General features: G+C 34.7%; 1 protein-coding gene and 1 pseudogene across 2 annotated transcripts in view; both read left to right on the top strand.

Moving 5' to 3' along the window:
• Window positions 1-12,691, top strand: part of RASSF8 (Ras association domain family member 8) — a 96,613-nt gene that overhangs the window by 25,914 nt on the left and 58,008 nt on the right. The gene's annotated exons all lie outside the window — the stretch shown is intronic.
• On the top strand, window positions 11,309-11,426 carry LOC120618698 (uncharacterized; annotated as a pseudogene).

Genomic DNA, 12,691 nt, shown 5'->3' with positions numbered 1-12,691 from the left:
TCACTACTCTTCGGCTTCTTGAGCACTACTCTACTAATGCTTTATTTTATTATTTTATTTTATTTTATTTTATTTTATTTTATTTTATTTTATTTATTTATTTTTAATTAATTAATTTTTTTAGTTGAAGAAATTATTTAAATCGCCCCCTGTCCACCTCCCCGCCTCCTCCCTCCCCTCTCCCCTCTGCTACTAATGCTTTAAATGGGCAGCCTCTTTTAAAGCAGAGACCTATGTATTTCTAACAGTGAAAAGTTAGAAGGTTTTGATAAGTCTGGCATATAGCCTATAGTTTGAGCTTCTATCTCTTTAGTAGTGTCAGTAATTGGCTCCTTTATGTAAAGGGTAAAGGGCGGGGGGCGGCGCACAAAATCCCTTGAGGTTAAAATATACAACTAAATGATTTTCCACTTTTTTGTATGCTTGATGTGTATCGTCTCATGTCTCTTGAACATTAAAGTGACTTACTGGTCCCAGGAAAAAAAGAAATTTGACCTTGTTTGTAGTAAGTGAATCACTTATGAATAAACTGTTCACATTTTACAGGTGAATAAACTCTTTAAGGGCACCAACCAGCGTGCTGTCTCATAAATTCCTTAGTCTCTCATTTGCAAAAGTTATGTGCTTGCATTTTTGCCTAGATGATGGATTTTGAAGGTCTGACATAATTTAATTTCCCCCTGAAATAAAAAAGTATAACTTTAGAGCCTTCTAGTAATTACTAGACTGTGTAGAAAGAACGGATTCCAAAAAGCAACAAGTTCATATTCTCAGTGGTTCAGTTCCCCTATGGACTCTGCTACATTGCTTTTGGATTAGCAAAAATCAGAGCTAGAAGGCCACAAGTGTTGAGAGTAAATGATAGTCTGATTGTAATAAGGCAGTTTTGTTGTATCCATGTAAGAGCTGAGAAATCCTAGTTGAGCCCTGCTATTTGTAATGACCTTCTATTTGTAATAGTCAGAAAAAGACAAGAAAAAAATCTATTATGTAGCTCAACCGACTAAAGTTCTCTCCATGATTAGATAATTACTTAAATTTTAGTTTTGGCTTCCATTATTGATGAAGCTCTTCTGAAAATCTCTCTTTTATACATGAATTATTTTCTGTGTAGGAGGATTTATGTGCAAGTTATACCAAGAAAGAATTGTGGTTCAAGTTTAATGTTGAGGGACTGTGTACATTTGGGTTTGAAAACTTTATTTTGTTTCTCTGAAAAACTAGTAGTTATTCACTAATACAGGTAGGAGATGTCTGATTTGCTTAGAGTTTGCTGCTGAAGAGTTTTCATTTCTGTTGTTTCTTCTCAGAAGCTCAGTATGCTAAAAATTAAATGCCCTTGATTCTTGACTTCAAGTGCAAAGAGGCTCCTTTAGCGTACTGCTTTTTGTTTTCCTTTTTAAATGAAGTTTTGTTTGTGTTATATAAATGAAGGGCTCCTGGGCTAGGGTGTAGTTATACATGAAATTTATAAAACGTTTTTGCCTGTGCTAGCTACTAAGTATGTGAGTTCTCTAAGCCTTTCTGAAGGAAGCATCTAATTTTTAACTTTAATGAGCAACAAAACCAGCTTTAAATTCTCAGTATTGCTACACTGTAAAACTACCTTATATATTTGTGTGTGTGTGTGTGTGTGTGTGTGGAGCTACTTTAAATTTTTAATGTCTTGCAATCCTAATATCTCTACTAAATCACATTTTCTCCCATAATGATACAATTTCTCTCTAGCCATTATTTTTTTTTAGAGAATGATGACAGAATAATTCACTTTATCACAAGACATCTTTGTTAGATTTATCAATTTGGAACTGTTTGAGATCAAACTTTAAATCTCATATTTTCTCTAAAATCCTATTTGGTAAAACAAAATAAGATTTTACAGATTATTTATTTGTATCTCTTTCTGCTTGAAATAGGACTGCAGTCTTCTCCCATCCTGGTTCTGGTACCTTCCTGTAAAAAGCATTAGTGATAAACAGGATTTAGCTCTATACTCATTGATTCAAAACTGCCTTGCAAGTAATTTCCCATAGTTTCTATAATGAAGCATATGGTGGTAATATACTGTGCCTCTGATAATGGGGAGTAGTTTCAGAATACTCTCAACATTTTATATTTTAAGAGTGTGTGTGTGTGTGTGTGTGTGTGTGTGTGTGTGTGTGTGTAGACTTAATGGATTTTATTTTTTATATGCTTATACTTGGTTTTCAGGATTTAAATGGGGGCATTTCTGAATAAAACTGGTAAAAAAATGTTTATTGTTATTACAGGTAATTCATGCACACAGATTTTAGGAGGCTTGGAATGATCTTGTGGAGAAAACTTGGTAGAAGAGGGGACATTTTCTGTAACTTAAGTTGTCATAGTAACCTACATCAAGAATCACACTTGGAATCCAGGCCCGAAGAATTTCAGGGACAATAAACATTCTGGTTGCATTCATCGTCTCTTTTTCTTATCCTCCAAGAAAGGAGCCATCTATTGTGACCTAATTATTTCATTTCTGTTTTTAGAAGATGGGTAGCAGTTTGCATTTTTTAGCATGTTGAAACTTTCCTGGTGTAGAGTAAAAGTGAAAAAGTTTAGCTATTTATACTTGAAATTGACATTTCTTGGTAATGTATCTCAAATTCATTATTTCAAATGGCAAGATGGGTTCAATATAATGGTTACTTAATGAAAATGAAAGAAATAGGATTTGACGAGGATATGAAGAAATTGTTAAATACAAGTCTTATTATTAAGAGTAGTGGAATCTAGTTTTCATGGAATTCTGATCTGGGAATGTTACGACGTTCCTAATATCAAATTGTTAATATTTTTATTTTATGGCATCTTGTACTGTAGTCTTAAGCACAACTGTATTTTAATAAACAACATGAGATATTATTTTTATTAGAATACATTTACTTTGAGAAATATGTATCCAGACATTATTTTTATTCGCTATCTTTCACAAAGGACAGTAGAATCTTTTTTCTGAAGAGAAAGCTTGTTTAGACTTGTTTCACTCTTGGATTCTGCAAGATAATGATTGCTAACCAAGATTATTTGCAGTTTAAATTGTTCTCCATGAGCAAGGAACTTTAATAGAAGTAAGGAGGTAGGTTGTGTGTCCATTCATTTTAGGAAGCTTAGAAAAGAAATTGGAAGACTTTATAATTAATAATAAAAAAAAAATTTGCAAAATTAGGAGTTATAGGATGTAACTAGTTATCTGTAGATTAAAAAGTGATAATACTTTTTAGATTCTTTTCCACATATGAAAATATAATCAAATGGATGATTAAAAAAAATCAAAACTTGAATTGTAAAGAGTATAAAGGTAGATTTAGAAACCTAAATAATTCATTTACTGGCAAAATGTGAAGGAAAATAAAACCACTCATTATTAGAAATACCTACTGTTAATATTTTATGGGAAATATCTGTAATTTTTTAAACAAAATTCAGATCATGCTGTCAAGAGCCAAAATACTAATAAACACTAGAATTTTATTTTCTATTAGAATTAGCAACATAACCAACTATATTCACTGCTATCTAAAATAGCTCTGAAGTACTCAGCTAGTGTTTTAAAAAGAACTGAGAAAGAGAGCTATTGGAAAGAAGGATAAAACTATTTGTAGATAACAAAAAATCCACAAGACAATCAGCTGAACTAACAGAGTGTAGGTTCCATTATAAATAATGTAATATGATCTATATAAGAATAAATAACCAGTTAAAATATGAGGAAAAAGGAATCCATTTCTAGTAGCAACAAAAAGTATGCCGAGGATTAAACTTTATAAGAAATGTGAACGTCATACGAAGGAAACTATTAAACTTTACTTCGAGGATGTGGAGACTCACGTTTCTAGATATGACAATTCATTAATTATTTTCAATCTTTTTATATTAATTTTTTAAGTTTAATATAATTTTAATAAAAAATTTAGTGGTAATTTTTCACAGGTCAGTGATTCTAAGTTTCATTTTTGTAGAAAAAATAAGAGCCAAGAAATGTTTATATAAAGAAGATATTAATTAAAAAATATTATGATGTTGATAGAATGGACAAATACTTGGAAGAGAAAGCTCAGAAGAATATTGTATTGATAAAATACCATTACAAATAATGAATGTAAAAGTATAGTAATAGTATACTAGAAGAGAATGTCCATGAATAGCTGATGGATTTTGTGGAAAGATAAATGAAGATATAGTAGCAAAGGTTAAAAAAAGGGATAATTCATACATGTAATTACATTAAAAATAAATTTAGCATATGTCAAATCATAAAAACTATTCTCTCTATATGTAATATATAAAAATAGAGTTAAAGCCATATATAAAGAATTATTTCAAGTCAGTATAATCACTACCCAATTAAATAGTCAATGCCCAATTAAAAAATTAGTTTGTAGTTCTCTGTAAACAGTTCAAAAAAGAATATAAACAGAGATAGACCTGAAGACTTGTTTAAACTTAATACTTAACAAAGAAATATCATATTTGGTACATTATATTATTAAATTAAAAAGTACATGACAATGTGGCCTATACATAAAATGTTAACATAAAAAGACCGATGTAATCAGAATGCTCATATAATGCTACTAGAAGGTAGACTGCTCAGCAGTCTACTTATGTACCTACTTACCTACCTAGTTATCTAGTTTTTTTTTAACTATTTAATGAAATAGGAAAATGATAGTAACCTAAAAAGTGACAATATAAGGACATAATATAAATTATAATGTCCTTATATTGTCACTTGTATTTTTAAAAGTATATTTACATAGAGAACGACTGAGAAGGCAATATACAAAAGTATTAATGATGATTATCTCCAAGAACCATAGGAAACTAATGATTATTATTAACTTTAAATTATTATGGATTCTCTAAAACATATATTTATATTCAGAAACTTGAAACTGAAGTTTTTTTAAAATCCAGATGCCTAAGATTTTATTATGCCTTCTTAAAAAAAAATATTAACTGAAAAGATATATTTATTGAGATGGACTATACATGGAAATGAATAACAAGGGGATAATCTGAGTCACTGGGCAGGGATGAAGAGACTGCATTCTTGGTTGCCATTCATGTTAGACTATGGTTTAAACCTGTGCATCTAGTATTGTGCTTTCTGGAAGTGTAGAGCCTAGTTTCCCTGGAAATAATAAAGACTAATGTGTCCCTTTGTTTAATATATCTGGAACTTGGATACCTGTTAATTCTCCTTTCCGTCACTATAAATTGCCTTAGCTGTGCTATTGGATAAGTTTTGTGTACAGATGTTTCTGCTGTTTTATGTGTTTACTTCTCACATTTCCTAAATGTATCTCTATAGGCCATTTGACTAGACATTGTACGTGGTAATCATAAGTAACTACACATGTGGTTCCTCAGTTTATGATGGAGGGTTGGTCTATATTGTTTTAATTAAGCACTTCTTGACATTGAAAGACATGAATTATAGTGTCGAACCACACCCACTTTCCCTTGTAAACTCTCTTGTGGTATGCTTTTTACCTCTTGTGCGTTCCTGTTTTTGGATGAATCAGTTTAAATGGGAAATTTTTTGTAAGTATTTCAGGTATGAATTTTTATATGCATTTAATAGACTTCGTGTGAGTTAAGGGCACTTGTTTTGCGTCTCAGCTACAGAGATGTTTTACTTCCTTGGGAAAAAAAATCTGACAGAACCTTGAAAATCGATAGACTAATTGACAATACACATACCAAATGTGTTTTCCTTATAATTTATAAATGACTTTTAATGCTGCAAAACTAGAGGAAGTAGTAGATGTTAAGGTTCGGATCCTTTGCAAAGGGATCAAAGCCTTTTCACCGTTACCTTCCATAGTTCTTTCATGAGCAAATCTGTATTCACACCTGGCATTGCCCAGTCTTTAGGCTTACAGAGAGTCTACAGGGAATTAGGTAGTAAATCACAGTCATGTCATAAATTATGCAATAGCGGAATGAAGAAGGTGCTATGGGTGCCCATGGGGAAGAACTTTAACTTGTAGAAGTTAAGGAAGGCTGCTTATGGATATTATTTTAGCCAAGTATTTAAAGGTAAATAGGTTTTCTGTGTGTGTGTGCGTGTGCGTGTGCGTGTACACACATACCTAGTTGTATTGTTCTTTGCTTTATTGTGCTTCGCAGGTATTGAAGATTTTTTAAATAAATTTTTTATTTTTCAATTACAGTTGACATACAGTGGTACGTCAGCCCCAGTATACAACATAATAACCTACGAAGTATTCACCCCAATAAATCCAGCATCCATCTGACACCATACACAGTCATCACATACCATCGACTCTTTTCCTTATGCCATACTTTACAACCCCATGACTATTTTGTAACTACTAATTTGTAATTTTTTCACCCATTCCCCAACCCCCCTCCCATCTGGCAACCATCAAAATGTTTTCTTTATGAGTTTGTTTCTGTTTTATTTGTTTATTTATTTTGTTCTTTAAATTCCACATATACGTGAAATAATGTCATCTTTTTCTCTCTGACTTACTCCACTCAGCACAATATCCCCTAGGTCCATCCATGCTGTTGCAGTTGGCAAAATTTAATTCTTTTTTTACGGCTGATAATATTCCATTGTACGTATGCATTACCTCTTCTTTATCCATTCATCATTGATGGGCACCCAGATTGCTTCCATATCTTGGCTATTGTAAATAATGCTGCAGTGACCAAATGGATGCATATGTCCCTTCAAAGTAGTGTTTTGGGTTTCATTGGTTAAATACCCAGAAGTGGGATTACTGGGTTCTTTTTTGTCTCTTGTTGTAACCTTTGTTTTAAAGTTTATTTTTTCTGGTATGAAGTCTTTAGGGAGTGGGGAGAAGGCCTTCTAGAATGCACTAGAAAACAGTATATGCAAAGCCTAGAAAGGTTTGGGGGTAAACAAGTACATTAGGTGTGAATATGAGCATCGATGGGAAGGACATGACTAGCTTAAAAAACAGGATTCTTATTCTAGTTTGATAGAAACAGCCTTTTCTTTTAGGAGCTCTGGGATTTATGGTAATCGAAAGGATTAAAATTATTTAAAGGTAGCCAGAGTCCTGGTTGAAGGATAAATAGAAGTATTAATGATTTAGAATAACAAACTTTAGATATCTCTAAGGAGAAAATTACTCATGCTTTTTATTCTTGATCATTTCTGTATAATCTCAATAAATTATTTAACATTCTCATGCTTCAAAAGGATATCGCTACTTTCAAATGTTCTTACTTTAAAAATTAGATATAAATAGGTAACATTAAAAGATATACTGTTTCCAGCCAGTTGATCTAATGTACCATTTACTTTGTTAATATTTTCTCCTGTGAGCTAGCTGCTCTACCACTAGACAATTTTACTGTCCAAATTCTTTGCAAATGTTGCCTTGTCAGAATGGGAATTGTGTGAGAGATGAAATGATTAAAGATTGCTTTAGATAAACAGGCTGATATTAACTACCATTTCTATTCTGTTTTGCTCCCAAGGATCATTTGAATGTATATTCTCAATCTTTTTATTATATCAAGAAGTAGAAATAAAAAGTGATTTTTTACTGTTAACAAAATGGTTATTTCATTTGGTAATGTTTATATCCTTATGTGAAAAAGAAAATAATGCCATATGGACGACTTTAGTCTTAATTCTAGGACTATCTTGCCTGCTTCATTTTGTATTTTCCTGGTGCTACACCACAGCATATTGCAAGCATGCACATAAAATCTTGACTTTATTTTTTACTTGGAAAGCACTTTGAAGATTCAAATCTGAGGTCGAAGAAACCAACACCAAGTTGGAGACCTATATTTGCTCCCTCTATGCACAGTCTCTACTGCAAAAACTCTTCTGTTCATCTTGTGGTCCCAGTACCTAGCCAAGTAGATAAAGATCTGTTGAATAGGTGAATATATCTCTTTATTCACAGAGCCTGAATTACACCCACATCTTCTTAATTCCAATCAGTCCAGTGTTCTTTCTTATACACTAGTACTTCCCTATTTGTTTTCTACTGCAAAATGGTTTTATGTAGCAGTAGCATTTCCAAGGTTTCAAGTTATGTATAATGTGTCTCTGCCAGCCATCATTAGCCCACCCCATCTCACAAGAAAGCCAGCCTGACCAACATGTTAAAACAAGGGGGCTATCTGGGCTGAAAACCAATTGATATTCTTGAGTAAATTGTAATTCCACACTCAAAATAGATGGCACTTTGTGCTTTTCAGTAGATTATTCACATTTCCTTTGATCAAACTACAAAGTCAAGATATGTTACAGGATCGTAGACTTTATTTTTACAAAAGTGTGTCTAAGCAGGAATGGTTCTACCATCACAGGTGTTTGGAAAATTTGTGAGGCATTTTTAGTTGTCATAGTGATTGAAAGGATGCTACTGGCATTTAGTAAATGGGTGACAGAGATGTCAGGCATCCTGTAGTACACAGGACAGTCCCACACAATGGCATTAAAATGGTCCACTGTACTTTTCCTACTGCAAAGCCACAACCAAACTTTTTACATGTATACATAAAGCATTTTTTCATTGTCTTAATATATAATGAATTTGCTGGGAATACTGCTATTATGTAAATTAAGGGAAAATCATATTCAGATCTGGAAGAAGGAGTGTTTCCCAACTTAGCACAGACAGACAATGCCCCTTGAAGTATTTGAGTTTCTTATCAACATACCTGTTAGCAGTCTGCACCTAGAACTGCTGCATTCATGGTATAGGTGCAAGTGTCCATAATGCTACTTCATTATGTCTTGTCGTTTACATACTTAAGTTCCTGTCTGTCTGTTATAATTATTTTTTATTTCTCCTTTTTCTGGCTTCTCTGTTGAGAAAAGTCTATTTGCGGGTGGAAGAAGCACAGGAGTATAAGCAAGGAGACTCATTAGAAGGCTGCTGCAGTAATTCAGGTGCGAGGGTTTGGTAGGAGCTAATAGGATTTCCTGACAGATTGGATATGGTTGTGAGAGAGAGAGAGGTCAAGGTTAACTAGGCATTTGCACGTAAGCCACTAAAAGGATGCATTTGAGTTGCTTTGAACTGAGATGAAAGTTGTAAGTGCAAGAGATTTGGCAAGTAAGATCGAGGGTTCCTTTTAAGACATGTTGAGTTTGAGATGTCTACTGGACATCAAAGTGGCAATGTTGAATAGGCATCTGAATGTGAGGCAGAAGTCAGAGAGAGGTCTGAGCAAGAAATATAAATATGGGAATTGTCAAGTATGTGGTATTTCAAGTTATGATAAAGTTGGACGAGATCACCAAGTAAATGTAAATAGAAAATAGTAGACCAATTACGGAGCTTTGGGATACTCAAACATTAATAAAGCACAGAGAATAAGAGATTGAGAAGGAACACCAGAGAGGCTGGAGGAAATTGAAGCCAAATGAAGAAGGTGTATCAGGAATAAGGAGTGATACTTTGGCTCTTAGATTTAGTAACATGAAGATGATTTTTGACCTTGATTATGGTCATTTTGGTGAAGTGGTGAGGTAAGAGCCTGACAGGAATGAGCTCAATAGAGATGGGAGGTGAGAAAATGAACAGGAAACAAGAAATGGAGGATACCTGGTAGGGGAAGTGGGATCAGAATAAAGCTATTTTATTTTTAAGTGGCATTATATGGCTACGTATTTATTTTCTAATGCAGTACAAAAATCCATGAAGAGAGTAATGATGCTGGAGTTAATAGAAGTGGGCTGGCATGCTGGTTAGCCACAGGGCTCCGCTGACCATACCACTAGTTTTCCAGACGTCTGGTATGCCATAGCTCTGGAATAGCTAACTGATACATAATAGATTTTGAGGCCTTGTGGACAGAAGACTTTTTCACTCTCCAGTGTTTGTTCCTTTTTTTGTTTAGGAAAGTTGGTCAGGCACCAGCCAAGGGCTTAAGTTTTAGCCAGAAATTGAATTTGAAATTAGTGGGAAATTAGAAGGTAAGGTAGAACCAATTGATTCTCCATAGGTCACAACTTAAAAGCAGCTAAAGTTTTTCTTATCCACTGGGGCCATCTTAACCATTTTGATTTGTAGGCAGAATGGCTCAGGGCCTTTAGAATAAGGAAGATGAGGCACCTACGAGGGCACAAAATGTGTGGAGGCACTCACCCTCAAAGTCAATCAAGTTCAGTGTTGGCAGTTGAGAATGATGCCCCCTTACAGTTTGAACCCTAGGCACCTTGCTAGCTACATCCTAACTCTCCTGGTCTTGAGAATGGGTGCCTGCCAGTTTTTTTTTTTTTTTTTTTTTTTTTTTAAGGGACAGTAGGAAAGCTCTCTTGACCTAGTTATCTCTTTTTATATCACCAGTTGGAGATTAATTAATTTCATGTGCTTAGTCTGATATTCTCCTCCCTCCTTAATATCTAATCAACTTCAGCAACTCTAATGAACATGTGGAAGACTTGGTGAAGAAGAAAAAAAAGTTCTAGTCTACACAATTCTATTGACAGTCATGGGACAGAGCAGAGAATGGTTGGTTGGGACCTTTGGGCAACAAAAGGGCAACAACAAGGGACTTTTGGAGACCTAACAGGAAGGACAGCAGGAACTGGGGGACAGCAGGAAGACCGGTTAGGACCAATCCTGTTTATGAAGCCTGGACTAGAAACTGCCCTTCTCCAGCTTAGTACATTTGCCATTTTAAGTGTTTTAAGGACCCTAGTACCATCTTGTCTTTTTCTCTTTGGAATCCGTAGGTGATAGGAGGTTATCACTCATTTCGTTAGTCCTAAAAATTGAGTTTCTTGTTCTGTCCAGTGCAGATCTGAGAAAGATCTTCTAAGGTTAACTGAGCAATTATCCATCTTCGTATCTCAGAAACCAAAGGACACCTTACAGCAATGTCCACAGAACCCTGAGAATTCTCAGGGCTTTGTGTCCAGGATAATACTGTCGTGCGGTCCCATGATTGTCCCCTCAGAGGGAGCTGTAGTGATAAAGGTATAACAAAGAATCATGCACCATCTTGATCATACTATTTGAGTTGACAAATTCTCTTATGAAGAACATGTAGGACCAAACGTGTACAGATGGTGCATATGTGATTGTGTACAAAATGCATAGTCACCTGAAGGAATGGTGGAGAAAGATGAACAAAGACGGCTCTGGGGAGCTTCCATCAAGAGGTGTCCATAGGGGCAAGCAGCAGACACATTGAGAAGAGAAAGGGTGAAGGTCGTTAGATATAAGGTCAGCGATTCTTTTATAATTGGGAAGTTGCTGATTATGAGACTTAAAAGTGAGAAAGTTTATTTTAAAGTGATTCACAGTGAGTCTACGGCCATGCCATCCTGAATAAGCCCAATTCTGTCTGATCTCGGAAGCTAAGCAGGGTCGGGCCGGTTAGTACTTGGATGGGAGACCACCTAGTAAGACCAGGTGCTGTAGGCGTAAAAAATAAAAAAAATAAGGGATTGTAAGCTGACAAGGTCCTTGCAATCTGTGAGGTCAACCAAGGGTTGCCTTGCCTAAAAAAAATTAAAAATAAATAAAAAGTAAAAAAAGCTAAAAAAAAAAAGTGGTTCACAGTGAAAACTGAAGTGGCAAGAAGTCTGTAACTAATTATAAATGAAATAAAAGGTTACTAATGATCTTAGTTTTTAGATCTTAGAGTATTTCACTGCGAAAGTTTTATCTTTATATTTTGCAGCCACATATGAATAAATCTGGTCACAGTACGACAGAGGTTTTTATTATAGTTTTTGGGGGGATGAGGCCTGATGCTCTTTTGGTTTATGTCAGCTCCATTTCTGTCTAAGAGTCAATTCAGCCACGTGTCCGTGGAAAGAAGTCCTTATTAAAAATAGTAGACTTTTGACTTCAGTCTGTATTACAGAATCAAGAGGCCCCCCCCGGCTCCCCCGTGCAAATTTTCTCAGAACCTGCTTTCCAAAAAGGTTAGAGGTTTCCTAGAAGAGCTTTCCTCTTCCCGGTGAGCAGCATAATTTTTGAGAGTGGTAGTTTCCCTTCCAGGCCCTTGCTGCTGCTTTACCTCCAATCCCTCAAATACCTGAGTCAAGTAAATATGATGACACGTTTAATTAGCTAATAAACGGAGACTGACCTGTGAAATTTCAGTTATAACCTAGTGTCTTTAAAGCTTTGGAAACAAGTATAATGCATTTTCTGCTTATTTATTTTCTTAGACGATAGAGTATATTCAAGGTTTGAGCTGCCTGGATTCAGATCTTAGCTTTTCCCCTGATTACGTGTGGGATCTTGGGCACGTTTTGGAACTCTCTTTGCCGTGGTTTGTTCTTCTAAGAGTAGAGCTAATAATAGTACCTATTTCTTAAGATTGTTATGAGAATTAAATAAAATGATACATTCAAAGCACTAGGAGCAGTTCCTGGCATATTTAAGTACTTAATATAAAACTGTCAGGCATTTAATGTTTAAGAAGTGAGAAAACCAAATCTCTTCTTCCCGGAAGAGCTTTATAACTGGCAATGAATACTTGAGTGTTGGTTGTGTGAATTGTAGTTATTTAGCCTCTTTTCATCGGCTGTAAATGACTTCATGTGTTTCTGAAGATAGAGGAATAGCAGTAATCTCCCCATCTGGCCTCGTATCAGTATATCACTCAGACCACTAACCATAGCTGCTTGTATTATTTTTATTATTACTAATCATGTAAGTGAGTTGCAATTTTTAAA

Source organism: Pteropus medius, unplaced genomic scaffold (genome assembly GCF_902729225.1).
Source record: "Pteropus medius unplaced genomic scaffold, Ma_sr-lr_union100, whole genome shotgun sequence".
In the NCBI taxonomy this organism is placed as follows: Eukaryota; Metazoa; Chordata; class Mammalia; order Chiroptera; family Pteropodidae; genus Pteropus; species Pteropus medius.
Note: the sequence above shows the minus strand (reverse complement) of the source record. Positions and strands in the feature narration are given on the sequence as shown.